This window comes from Centroberyx gerrardi, chromosome 9, assembly GCF_048128805.1.
Source record: "Centroberyx gerrardi isolate f3 chromosome 9, fCenGer3.hap1.cur.20231027, whole genome shotgun sequence".
In the NCBI taxonomy this organism is placed as follows: domain Eukaryota; kingdom Metazoa; phylum Chordata; class Actinopteri; order Beryciformes; family Berycidae; genus Centroberyx; species Centroberyx gerrardi.
The window spans coordinates 136,136-150,000 of record NC_136005.1 but is presented as its reverse complement, the minus strand read 5'-3'; the positions used below and the strand labels follow the sequence as shown (position 1 = coordinate 150,000).

The 13,865-nt window shown below is 41.8% G+C and overlaps 1 protein-coding gene across 1 annotated transcript in view; it reads right to left on the bottom strand.

The window, feature by feature from the left end:
- wdr18 (WD repeat domain 18) overlaps nucleotides 1-13,865 on the bottom strand; it is a 70,053-nt gene that overhangs the window by 34,169 nt on the left and 22,019 nt on the right. The window lies entirely within an intron of this gene.

The following is a 13,865-nucleotide window of genomic DNA, read 5'->3' as shown; positions in this document are numbered from 1 at the left end:
TTAATCGTATTAAAATCGCGATCTCGATTCATACCTCTATGCGATCTCGTTCCTAAATGACAACGATTCTGCCGCATGTTCATCAGGGACATCCGTTGCATCAAACCAAGCGCTCCTAACAAGTGACATCACCGCGTTTCACCACGTGACGAAATGCGACACGCAGAGCGACAGAAACCGGCAGAAAGGAAAACTCCAGAGAGAGACAGAACGGAACGGCAGACAGACACGGGAGAACACTTGTTCTAAATAAGAGAAGAAGAGAGATGTAAGTTGATTGTTTTTATGATAAGTGTTGGACTCATCAAGCATTTGAATTCAGCTGTTTTGTCTGTTAAAAAACAAGCGATCTCCGACAGGCCGACAGCGTGTTGAGCTCAGTTCAGTGCTTTACCACACGTTATCAGCTGAACACCTAACTCCACTCAGGTTACTGAAACACCACGAGGTGCTGATGCTGCCTGCGGTACGTTTGTAGGGCAGCAGATCAGTTATCGGGTAACTGTTTAGTGATGCGCCGGTCAGGTTTTTTTCAACCCGCGACCGCCCGATCCGACACATCCGCACTCGCCCGACCCATTTACATTTCATTTTTCCAAAGACTTGTGTAACTAAGGCTGTAGGCTACTTACTGCTGCACTGTGTGCAGAATGTAATGTATGGATGGCAGGATGAACCAGCTGGAGACTGGAGAAGTTTATACTGTTAATTAAATTTCATTGGAATTTAGTTTATAATGACATTGTGTGTGTACTGTGTGTAGCCCATTTGACCCGCAAAGTTGATGTGACCGTCCCATTACAGTCATTATCATATTTTGTTGTTTCTGTCTGTATCAGGCAGAAGAGTGCAGCACAAATTTATATTAAAAATTGTTTTGCTTAAGAATCATGATCTCAGTTCTAAGCAAGAATTATTTTATCCAGAATCGTGCAGCCCTCAGACAGACAGACAGACAGACAGGCAGACAGACAGGCAGACAGACAGACAGGCAGACAGACAGACAGGCAGACAGGCAGACAGACAGACAGGCAGGCAGACAGGCAGACAGACAGGCAGACAGACAGGCAGACAGACAGACAGGCAGGCAGACAGACAGACAGACAGACAGGCAGACAGGCAGACAGACAGGCAGACAGGCAGACAGACAGGCAGGCAGACAGGCAGACAGACAGGCAGACAGACAGGCAGACAGACAGGCAGACAGACAGACAGACAGACAGACAGACAGACAGACAGACAGACAGACAGGCAGACAGGCAGGCAGGCAGACAGACAGGCAGGCAGACAGACAGACAGGCAGACAGACAGGCAGGCAGACAGGTAATAATGGGTCAGGTACCTGCGGTGGAGGCTGACTTCTCTGCCACTAAAATCTGACTTAGTCTGCAGAACATCGACACATTTCTGTTCCAAAACCGACTTCATGACCAAGATAGATCAAACCGCCAGCGGCTCCTGACACCTCCGCCATTTTGTGCCAACATCCTGATGGCCGTTTATTTCGGTGTGAGCTAATGCATTATTACATCTGGAGTCGACCGAGCGAGGAAACTGCTGAGAACAGCTTCCTGCCCTGGGAGTTCTCCATAAAGAGACGTGAGGCGGACCGGATCTGGATCAGATACAGACTCCAGTCCGGTGAAGAGGGGAAGTCTGCACTCTACATACACAACATCTTATAGAAGATAATACGCAACATTATTCATAACTGAGCTGGTTATACTGCCTGAAGGCACAGTGACAGAATGGGTGTGAGTCATTACACATCTATCCATATAGGCCACGCCCATTTCCCTAATCCCTACGAGAGAATTTCCGCCATTTAGAATTTTCCCAAAAACCTATTTTTGCGAACTCCTCCTAGACCGTTGAGGCAATTATCTCCATATTCCAATTTGGTGTGCATCGTCTCTCTCTTATGATTAAACGCTATCAAAAGAGTTTTGATATTCCTTACTGTTTTGATATAATTGGCTTCAAAAATGTAGTCAAAAGTTGTGGACAGTGTCTATTTTACAACAATTGCCATAACTCATGAACGCATTGTGCCATCTTAACCAAACTCGGTAGAATTGTGCAGGTGTCTACTCTAAATGCCCGTGACTCAGTGACTGTAAATCATAGAAATACAATTCTTTCATTCAGAGACCAAACATGTCACTGGGATCAAACTTGACCACTGGTCCACATCACATTCTCCAGAGGTCATCAGGTGTTTGATTCAGATTCAGATTCAGATAACTTTATTCATCCCTGAAAGGGCAATTTGTTGCAGCCTACATGACCATAACCACAAAAAACACGTCAAACACACAAAACAAATATCAAACAGAAGTAAAATAAGTTAGTCAATAAAAGTTATAATAAATACACACAGTGATTGGACCCGCCAATCGCTGCTTGCAGCTCTATTTATTATTATTATTTTTGTTTTTCCGCCTCTACGCAAATTGTCGTGAGATGATACATGCTAGAGACATGAAAATTGGCACAATGATAGGTATCCATGTACAAATGCTTCACAGTGAATTTTACCCCAATCGGCCTGGTGGTGGCACTATAATCTATAATCGGTCAAAAATTTAAAAAAGTAAAGGCCATAACTCCTACACCATAAGGCTCAACAAATTTGTCAATTGGACCATCAAAGTCCGCCTAAATAATTTTTTTGCATAATTTAAAAAAAAAAAATGTCCCTAAAGCTTTTTCAATTTTTGACCAATCAACACCAAATTTGGCACACAGACTAATGGAACCAACCTATACAAATATTGCATAAACCAGCCATATCTGATAAAAGATGGTGCTGCTGTGAACCAATGAACTTGTATCAAGGGCGTGGCCTAACACTCAATTGACCATAACTCAGGAATTCTTTGCCCAATCATCATAAAACTTGGTGGATATGTTCGATACAGGTCACTGAGCATGTGGGCAAAAGCAGATCAAGATCAATCAATAGGTGGCGCCACAAACACCAAAAATCGATATCTCTGATCTCGGCTGACCAATTGTAATGATAAATATAGCCACAAGCGGCAATTGCGAGGTCCAAGCACAATTTGAAAAGACAGACAGAACAGAAGGTAGAAAGACACACAAAAACTGACAGGTTGTGAAGATCGGACATGCAGTCTATTAGTTAAGGCTTAGCACCGGCTTTTGTGTTGGCCCGTGACTTCTGTAAAGTTCATCATTTCATTGCAACCACATTGTTGAACTTCCTATTAGAACACATACCGCTTGTTCTTGACAACTAACGACTTCAGAAAGGACGAGCCTGGATTTGAACCCACAACCTTCCACACAAGAGGCAGACACTTTACCTACTGAGCTAATCTCCTGTTACAGGTTTACTCAGGAGAAAATAACTAAAGGGAGAAGTAGTGTGATACTGCAACCTATGATTGACAGATTGACAGTGCTAATCACTTCATAGAACATTGTAGTGCTCTCCATTAACAAATAAAACAACAGTAAGTCACATGGGCCAGAAAGCCGCTGCTGCACTGATCTCTGTGGGTTTAAAGGTCTGGCCTCGCCCCAATCAGTGATGCCAATCAGGTATTTTGCCACTGACAGATGATGTCAAACACCTGCTTTGAGTTTTCTGCACTCTGTGATTTAGTGTTGATTTACTTTTCATGAAACTTCAAAATGGTCACAGATCATCAGGGACTTGAACTCACGACCTTGTGGTCCAAAGACCTGAGAGCTTTACCACTCTGCCCACTTCCACTCTGGTGCGTCACAGTGGGGAAACCAAACAAAGGGACAAGTGACAGGTCACAGGTGCTAGTCCAACCCATATCGAAAGCCTCAGAAAGAATATTATAACTGTATTAGTGCCCCACATTAATCAATTTACACATGGCTTTACAGACTTCATCTTGACAGTCCAGACATCATTTGTCTTTAGTTTGATGAAGATCAAATTATCTCGAACATATCACATTGTCAATTTATCAAACTATTTGCAGCTGCACATTTCCATCTACTGTGCGCTCAGTTTTCAAGATATCATTACAATTTTTGGGCCGTTTACTAATTAAGGTGTGACGATTTCAAAAAACATGTTGTTTTTTTCCTGTAACGTACGGTTTAGGAGGACAACACTGTGGGATCACAGTCAGTTTTGCTATAAACAGAGGGGGGCGACTTCAGAATCGGGGGTAGGTATATTATGCAATAAGCCACGCCCACTTTCATCAATAATGACCAAATTTCATGGATCGACTTGGACATCATCCTAAAACGTGTAAAAAATTTCATAAAAATCTATGCAGTCAATTATGAGATAAGAACTTTTTGCATTTGTAGCGCCCACTAGTGGTACAGCTCAAAATGCTTTTGTGGCCGTGTTCAAGCAACACTCCTCAACAAGTGTTTCAAATTTCCGCTTGATTAGATGAATGGTTAATGAGCCAATTTAGTGTTATGGCGTGTTTCGTTAAAAGTTTATTGGTCAATAAAAACCAAACCATTTGACCTATCAATAACCTTTATACAACTTTGAAAGAGGACGGTCCCAAGATTCTCCACACCAAGTGTTGTGTGAAATGGATGAACGGCCTGGGAGGAGTTGTGAAAAAAGTGTTTCTTAAATAATTCAAAATGGCGGACAATACAATATGGTGGACATTTTAAGTGATGTATGGGTTGGACTCGGCACCTTCAGAAGAATCTACGGACACAAGAATTTTCAGTCTACGACACGGTTCAGAAGTTATTGGCCAAAACGTAAAGTTGCTTGTTATAGCGCCACCATCTGGCCAATATGTGTGGGCTGCCTTGCCTGAGTAGTGGGGGGCCGTAGGACCCCACCTGTCAAATATGGCTGCTGTAGAACTTACGATTTCTGAGCTGCAGACACTTTTAGGGGAGAAAAAGAAAGAAAGAAAGAAAGAAAGAAAGAAAGAAAGAAAGAAAGAAAAAGAATTCCAGAAAAAACAAAAGTGTTCCAGCACTACGTGCTTGGACCCCTAATAAACAAGGTCCAGGGCCAAGTAGTAGACAAAATCTCACGTTTGTTTGAGTTTCACACATGTGGGCGTGGCATATTACGTAATGGCTTATAACTCAAAGACAATTTGAGCTATTGTTCTGACACTCAAGGATTATGTGTGAACCTCCATGTGGAACTTGAATATCAATTTTCGAGTAAATCAGATGAAATTTGGCCATACAGCAATATTTTTAATATCCATTCAAAAAAAAAAAGGCCATTACTTAATGGTTTGCTCAATTGCTATGAAACTTGGTAAAGACAACCCTCTAAAAAAGTAGTTCAATTTACAATTAGTATAACTTTTTCACTATTAATGCCAGTTGCTCAAGTTGGTCTTAACTGCCGTTAGTAATAAATTAATTTGTTTATTTTAACAGTTCAATGTTAACATGACACATTCAAATTTATAAAATTCAAAACAATCTCTGATGGCACTAATCTCTTTCCATACTCTTTTTCTAACCTGGTTGTTATATATTTAGATATTGTTGAATAACAACCAGTCTATATGTAGACTGATATGTATAGAGTCTATATGCAGACTGATATGTATAGAGTCTATATGCAGATTGATATGTATAGAGTCTATATGCAGACTGATAGAGTCTATATGTAGACTGATATGTATAGAGTCTATATTAGATTGATATGCATAGAGTCTATATGCAGACTGATAGAGTCTATATGTAGACTGATATGTATAGAGTCTATATGCAGACTGATATGTATAGAGTCTATATGTAGACTGATGGAGTCTATATGTAGACTGATATGTATAGAGTCTATATGTAGACTGATGGAGTCTAAATGCAGACTGATAGAGTCTATATGCAGACTGATATGTATAGAGTCTATATGTAGACTGATGGAGTCTATATGTAGACTGATATGTATAGAGTCTATATGTAGACTGATGGAGTCTACATGCAGACTGATAGAGTCTATATGCAGACTGATATGTATAGAGTCTATATGCAGACTGATAGAGTCTATATGTAGACTGATATGTATAGAGTCTATATGCAGACTGATAGAGTCTATATGTAGACTAATATGTATAGTATATGTATAGTCTGTCTTATTGCAGTGAAAGTGCGGTCCTGTTCCTGTGTTTCTGTTCAGTTTGTCATTACGTACCAACAACATTGTCACCACAAGACAAATTCCTGCACTGTACGTGTTAAATAAAGTGATTCTGCTAAAGTTCAAGTGAATCTTGGGGAATAATTTGTTCAGATAGAACGCATGAGGCCATTTGTCATCATGTCCTTCCCCACTTAATAACTTCATCTAGGACTCAGAAAGCCTGTTGAATTTAAAGGGCTTGACAACATTTAGATTGATGGAGATGTGAAAAACAATCTTCCCTTCTTTGGGGAGAATGGAACAAATTCATTTTGATAACATCATTTATCAAACGCCAGCTGGCTTAACACAGAACGACACGATTTAAATACTGAGAACTATGTTGGTCCATGGCTGCAGGACAGTTCAGTGTGTTTCTGCCATGAGCCATAACATTATCTCACATCGAACCACAGTCTGGAAGATTCCACCATGTTCCAGCCTCCAGTCATGAACAAAGCTCATTTGGGTGAAAAAGAAACTGAGTTTGGAAATCAGCCTACAGGCGAACTGTCCAGTGAAGCAGCTTCCCATTGAACTGGGGGAGGGGATCATTCTTTAGAACTTTATTTTTTATTTGGTTGCAATTTAAATACTTATATACGTTTCATCTACTTTGCTTGTGTTTGGCTGTGTGTAGTTTTGAGAGCCAGCGTTCCTGATTTTACCACCAATCTGTATCTGAGTTCAACTCTCATGGTAAAGGAAATGTTGTTCCTGTTGTTAACTACATCATGAAAAGTATCAGAGAATCTCTGCAGCACTTGAACCCTCTGCTCAGGGGAACGGAAGACACTTCTAAACTGTTGGGAAGCAGAAGTTTGCTTTACACAAGACTGTCCCCTCTAGGAGGGGACAGACTTCAATAACCATCATCCTCCTCCTAACTGACACCAATAACTTTGTTTATCACAGAAACTGAGCCATTAGCAACAAACTGCCTCAGCCTTTCTACTGCTGTGAAGTGTGTCCGGTCTTCAGGAAATCTCTGCTGCACAGGAATTTCATAATGAATGCATCAATCAAAAGGAGAAGGTCGGCAAGGTCGGGCTGATGGTCTTAATTCAGCAGCATACATGAGATCAGCCAGTATCACATCCACACATGGCTCAGCTTAATGTAGATCATTACTCAGCTTCATTACAGCAAACTGAAGACTCGTCCATCAGAGGGTCGGTGTGGAGGATGAAGAGTTTTACTCCTCCTTCTCTCCTTCAGCCAACAGCATCACACTGTCATGGCCGCCCAGGATTCATTTAACTGACACAACTGAGATCCACAGAGAAACAGATACTATTGAACATGACACCATGAACCGCTCACAAAAACTCCTAGGAACCACTGGGTTGGAATGGAAATAAAGTTGACTTGACTTGATGAGGTCAGCAGACTGATAGAGTCTGAAGCAAGAGGAGCAGGAGACGTTTTACTGTAGAGTTAATAATCTTAATGTCTATGTTTATGTTTATTTTATTGATCTCTGTAGGGAAATAGTCCTTTCTGCTGCCGGCCTCCACAGGGAGGTCAGAGGTCAGAGGTCATTCAGAGGGATTCAGTGTTTTGCTCAAAGACACTTCAGCAGGTTGGGGTTTGAACCTGCTCCCAAAGCAGCATATCAGTTTCGTATTGAAAACACAATCTCGATTCATACCGCTATGCTATCTCATTCCTAAATGACAACGATTCTGCCGCATGTGCATTAGGGATATCCGGTGCATCAAAACAAGCGCTCCTAATTTCTCCCCAAGTTGCATCAACCAATGACAACACTGCGTTACGCCACGTGATGAAATGTGCACATGCAGAGCGGGAGAAACCAGAAACCAGCAGAAATGAAAAATCCAGAGAGAGACGTAACGAGAACAGCAGACACACAGGAAAGTTCAAAGGTTGTGAGCCGAGAGACGCAAGTTGATTGATTTTATATTTAGTGTTGATTCATCAAGCAGTTGAATTTAAGCTATAATGTCTGTTAAAAAACAAGCACATATCTTCAACAGGCCCACAGCACGTGTTCAACTCAATTCATTTCAATTCAATGCAGCACGGTTATCAATTAAATTACATAATTCCACCGACGTTACTTAAAAACCACTAATAACGTTACCTACCGTTAAAGTCTGTAGGGCAGCAGAAGAAGAGTTATCAGGTTACCGTTTACAAATCCCATTACTAACACAGGTGAGTTTCACTGTTGTTTTCACACATGCGGCTCTGTCAGATCGAGTCTGCTGTCTGTGCATCTCCAGACATGACGTGATGTCAGGCGCATTACAGATCGATTTAGATCAATTTCCATACATCGACCAACTTTGTATTTTGCGGCCACACATGAACTACTGCATCTCACAGCCAAAGACGCCCTCTAGTGGCCATCTGACCAACGTTGATGGCTGGCTGACAAAGTTGATGACAGTCCCATATTAGTCACTATCAAATCTTTTGTTGTGTTTCTGTGTATCAGGCAAAACAGTGCAGTAAAGATTTCTATTAAGAATTGGTTTCCCAAAGAATCATGAGAGAGAATCGTGATTTCAGTTCTGAGCAAGAAAATCGAGATTCTCATTTTATCCAGAATCGTGCAGCTCTGTGTCACGCTGATGTTATTGTTGCGTATGTCTTCATACAATATACTGTATAATGGAAACCGCTGTAACACCAGACAGCATTTGTTGTGGAAGTTGCCAACAATCAGCTAATCACTAAATTCACAAAAAGCTGTGTTTCCTATACAGAGGCTCATCTGTGGCACCGCCACCACAAAACAAAAAGTTGGTCAGTGTATAGAAATGGATCTAAATCGATCTCTAAATCGATCTCTGACTCTGTGCATCACATCATGTTGAGACGAACCTGGCTGAAGCTGAAGCTGTCCTGGTTTCTGTGTGAGACAGACTTCACCAGTCTGACCGAAACCTGACATCCACTCCACAACGGAAGCTAACTGTTAACATGTTGTTCTCCAGTATTGAACTTGGGATGTTACCGTCTGTGAAGTGACATTTCCCCAGCTGCTAGGAGTCTGTTCAACACGTAATGAGTGGAAAGTTATTTTTCTCCTGTACATTGAACGTCAAGCTGGCTGTGCAACTGTCATTTCACAATGCACAGATCCAATCTGACAGAGCCTCCTGCTGAGAAAACGAAAGTGAAATTCAAAATTTAAAATTTGCTCCAAACTCACATGTATTTATAACAGTATTGGTAAACAGTACCGCGACACTTTTTAATCTGAGATGTGTCAAACTGCCCAACAGTAAACGCTCTCACTGTAGGCAGGGACAAGAAAATGATCCCATATATAGAAATGAAGACGTAACAGGAAAAGCAGTGAACACCAGACTGTTCTGCCACATCAACAGCAGTGACCTGGATCCAAACTATATCAGAGAGATGAGAGCACTATTTATAGAATCAAGCAGTTAAAAGTCTAACAAAAAGTTCTTATAAAGGAGGTTTTGAAGTCGGTGGGCTGCTGCTGCCCCGGGGACCAAAGACTTGAAGATGAGACGAAGAGAGAGAGAGAGAGAGGAAAACGTCGACCGCCTGCCAATTATCCAGAACCACTGGGAGGAATGATCACAGAACCAACTAGAACCAACTAATTCACACAAAACATTACCCACTTTAGACAATTCACTTTTTTTATCCCATTCAGCAACAGCACTCGCTTTTTCCAGTGACAGTCAAAACATTAGGCTGCCTCCAGCACGCTTAAAGACAATTTATTGACAGTAAAATTTCAGAGAACTAATATGGTTGTGATGGGTGATGTTGGCTGAATCAAGTAAACATCTGATTCAGAAAATAAACAGTAAGATGAAGATTATTAAAAACAGATTCTGAAACAACTCCAGCTCATTAGTGTCTGGAATCAACAACAGCTAACGACATATTTTTATATGATGGCATTTAAAGAGTTCAACAAATGCCACAAATTCCGATTTGCACTGAAAGCTTAAACAGAAGACACCAGCTGTTTTCCCAGAATGCATTCTGTTTCAAGGTGAGGTTTCACACTGTGACGGTTTCCAACACTGGCATTTAAAAATGAGATTTTCCTGCAGGCGGATGAACATCCAATACCAGGACGCAAGTTGTAAATAAGGCCTTGAAAGAGACAGGCTCTATAAAAGAGTCCAGGAGAATACAAATCTGTTTTCCAGCAGTCCGCCTGTTGAATCTGGGCTGCGAGCTAAAAAATAAATAAAAAGCTAAATGAAGAGTGGTTCTTTGTGGACAGTTTGTTGTTGTTCAAGAGGGTTTTGTGGCTCAGATCAGATTCACAGATCATCTGCAAAACATCTCTTCCTCTTGAGAATTAAACCAGACCAGACAACAGGATCTGTGGTCTAAACTCTCTATCAAGATCAGCAGTGAACACAGCCGGGCCAGGATTATAAAAAACATATTACATATTATTATTGTCAGTGTTTCCCACACATAGACTTTACTTGGGCGGCCAAAAAATGGGTCGCCAAAGTATATTTGACGACCCATTTTAGCATTTTTTATTTTTATTTTTTTATCCGTCCGAGAGAATGACGCCATCCGCGATCGATTAACTAGTGGACAATCTCCCCTCGCTCTACCCCTCCAGGGTTTCCCACACATAGAAAACTTTGTGGCGGGCCGCCACAATATCAGCACTGACCGCCACAAATTTTCTTTTTTTTCACTATTTAAATTGTAGAACTGCGTGTAGCGCTTTGATTCGCTCAGCCCCTAATTGCTCCACGCGATCTCTCTCTCTTGCTCTCTCTCTCTCTCTCTGTCTCACGCTTGCTCTCTCTGTTGCTCCCCCTCTCTCTCTCTGTTGCTCGGTCTCTGTCTCTCTCTCGCGCGCGCGCGCTCACTCACTCGCTCTCTCACCAGACCCATCTGTTCGCCTCCTACTGCACACGCGTGAGGGACAGGGTAGGAATTTTACCGCGGCCACGACGGTCACGGCCGTCGTTGCCCCTCACTCTGGCCGCGATGCCCGTACGCCCCTACGGCCACCATGGCATCTGCTACTGTCAGAGTCAGAGGAATAGAATGGTATACGGCTCATTGGTGTCAGTACTTCGATACAGCCACCAGATGGCGACGAAGAGCCAGAGCTCCCAACATAGAGCTCCAGTCTGTCTGGACTGAAATGGCTGGTGAAAATCCCCGGAAGATCGCTATGAGTCAGAAACAAACTCTCAAACTTACGGTAGAAATGTGAGTAACTAAACTAAATGTGAAGTTTGACTGCTACGTTTCCCCGGAAATGGCGGACGTTGTATCGTTCCAATCGTGGTGCATTTATGGTCACTGGAAAGCTCGGAATTTATAGTTTCCAGCGATACCAAGCAAGCATGTTATTGTAGACTGACGAGAAAATTATCCCGGATCTTTTGATCACAACTTGCTCTTATATTTACGAAGTTTATATTTGTATGACTTTATTGTTAAAATACTTCGTAATAACTCACTAGTGAGTTGAGTGGCAACTAGGGCTGTGACGGTACTGAAATTTTCTTACCGTGGTGAAAAAGTAGCACCCCCCTGCAGTTTGGCGGTTTACCGCCAACTCCAGACACTGCAACATTTTATATTGTTTAGCAATATTTTATTTTGTATAATAAGTAGGCTATTGATATATTTATCAATATTATATTTTAAAATTTTCCCATGAAATGATAAAGACTGAGAACAAGAGTTAATAGAAGTAGTTTGAGGTACAGAGAGGAGCAGCACTCACATGACGCTCACAAGACGAAGAGAAAGGCTCTCTTTCTGTCATCTTCTACCAAGGAAGGTATAAAAATAAAACAGAAACGCACCGGCTCTCTGTTATCGACTCCGAAACTACACCCACCACAGCGTGTTTGGGCTTTGGCGGAGGGGCGGAGCGCACCGCTGTGAGGGAAAGGGGTGCGCCGGATTTACAACACAAGACGAAACGAAAGCAACATTGCTAAACGGAATGCAGCACAAAAATCGTTTTATCTCGATTTTCTTGTTTTCATGATCGTGGGAAGCCAAAATCGTAATCGAAAATAAAATTTGATTAATCACCCAGCCCTATCAAGTGGTGGAGGCATTTCTTGCAAGTAGCTCTCCACTTTGGTTTAATGGTCATGGTCAGTTGGACTAACCGGCTGCGATGACACAATTCAAACAGCCATTAACCGTTAAGGTTAATCGACGTGATCGATTTTTGTTGGACATCCCTAGTGTAAAGTCATTTTTGCTTTATTTCACTACTTTGTCATCTAAAGTAAAGCTTCTAAGTCGCCATTTCTCACTTCCTCCAAAATGTGCGCAGCATGGGTCGAAGTTTCCGTCGCGGTACGCACATTCTCAGGTCAAGTTTCTTTTTATAAATCCAAAAATCTGCGTGAACAATGCGCACGCACTTTTCAGTCATTCATCACCAAAGTGGGGAGAGTGGGGCAGCACAGCATGAGCATGGATGTACGGTGGCTTCTAGGGTCTTCTGCACTGGGCCTGCAGCTGAAAGTAGGCCCATCACTCATGGTGTGGCACCTATCTGCTTTCATGTCCGTGGTTTCCGTGGTTTATTTCTTTGGTATTTTGCAAAATATTATGTAATTGTATGGTATGATGTAGTGTGTTAGCGAAACTAATTGGATGTGGTTTATCTTAGTGCCAGTTGCCCTAGCTGATGGTAATGGGTCCAACGTAGCTCCAGGGACGAGGACCTGGTCTACCATAGTGGGTGAGTGGGCATCGCTGCTACTCGTAGTAAATGTATTTGTATGGCTTGGTATGTATTGTATCTTATGAGGTTAAGACTGTTCCCTATGTGTGCATTTGCAGGACTGTTCCTGTGTGGTAGACACTGCTTTAGCCTACAGTTGCTTGTGTTTGCTTTAGCTTGCATTCACTGTAGCTTGTTAGCTTAGCCTATTCCTCAAGAAAAGGGTGTCTGTAAACCTGGAACAGCTGTTGGACACATGGAACTGTATTTTATTTTTGATATACAACTTGCCTCTCAAATGAATTCATTATGAATAAACTTTTTTTTTTTTAAATATAACACTTTGTCTGGCTGCTTATCTTATAAAGGTCCAGGACCTGCCCAATGTTCTACTATTGGGGTTACAGGATCACAGAGAGTTTTCATTGAATTCAGCTGCTTTCACTGAGCCGAATGTACAGTTAGTAAAGTTAGTCTGTACAGCTAACCAATCATCATGTGGAGCCCCATTCTAAATATCTAGTCCAAAACAGTGAGAGGAGATTGTACATTAGCCTACCAGCCACAGTGGCAGGTGAACATAAGGTAAGAAGGTCAATGAGCAATTTCTGTTTGTCTTGTCAGAAAATCCTCAGCGTAACATAAGTGTACAGAGCTTGGCCAAGACAGAAACATCTTTTCCAATCAACTGAGATATATAATCAGTAATAATCTTACAGAACAACTGTATTGTCAGGAATATAAAGTACTGTAGACAGTGGTTCTGTGTCTCAGATGTTTTATTCATCTGAACTCTACTCTGAGGCCATTTTCATCTTTCTGACAGCAGGACGACCAGTGGAAACTGTCCAATAGAAATGCTGTTGTTGAGGAGAGAAAAGTCAATCTGTAGCATCAAAACCTCATCAGTTCTCCAATATCTACTGGGAAACACACACACACACACAAACACACTCTCTCTCCACAGTCGAGTGGATGAGCCACACCCAGGGGAAATGAAGTGAGAGAGGGGCGAGTCAGATAGGCAGACATCAAACA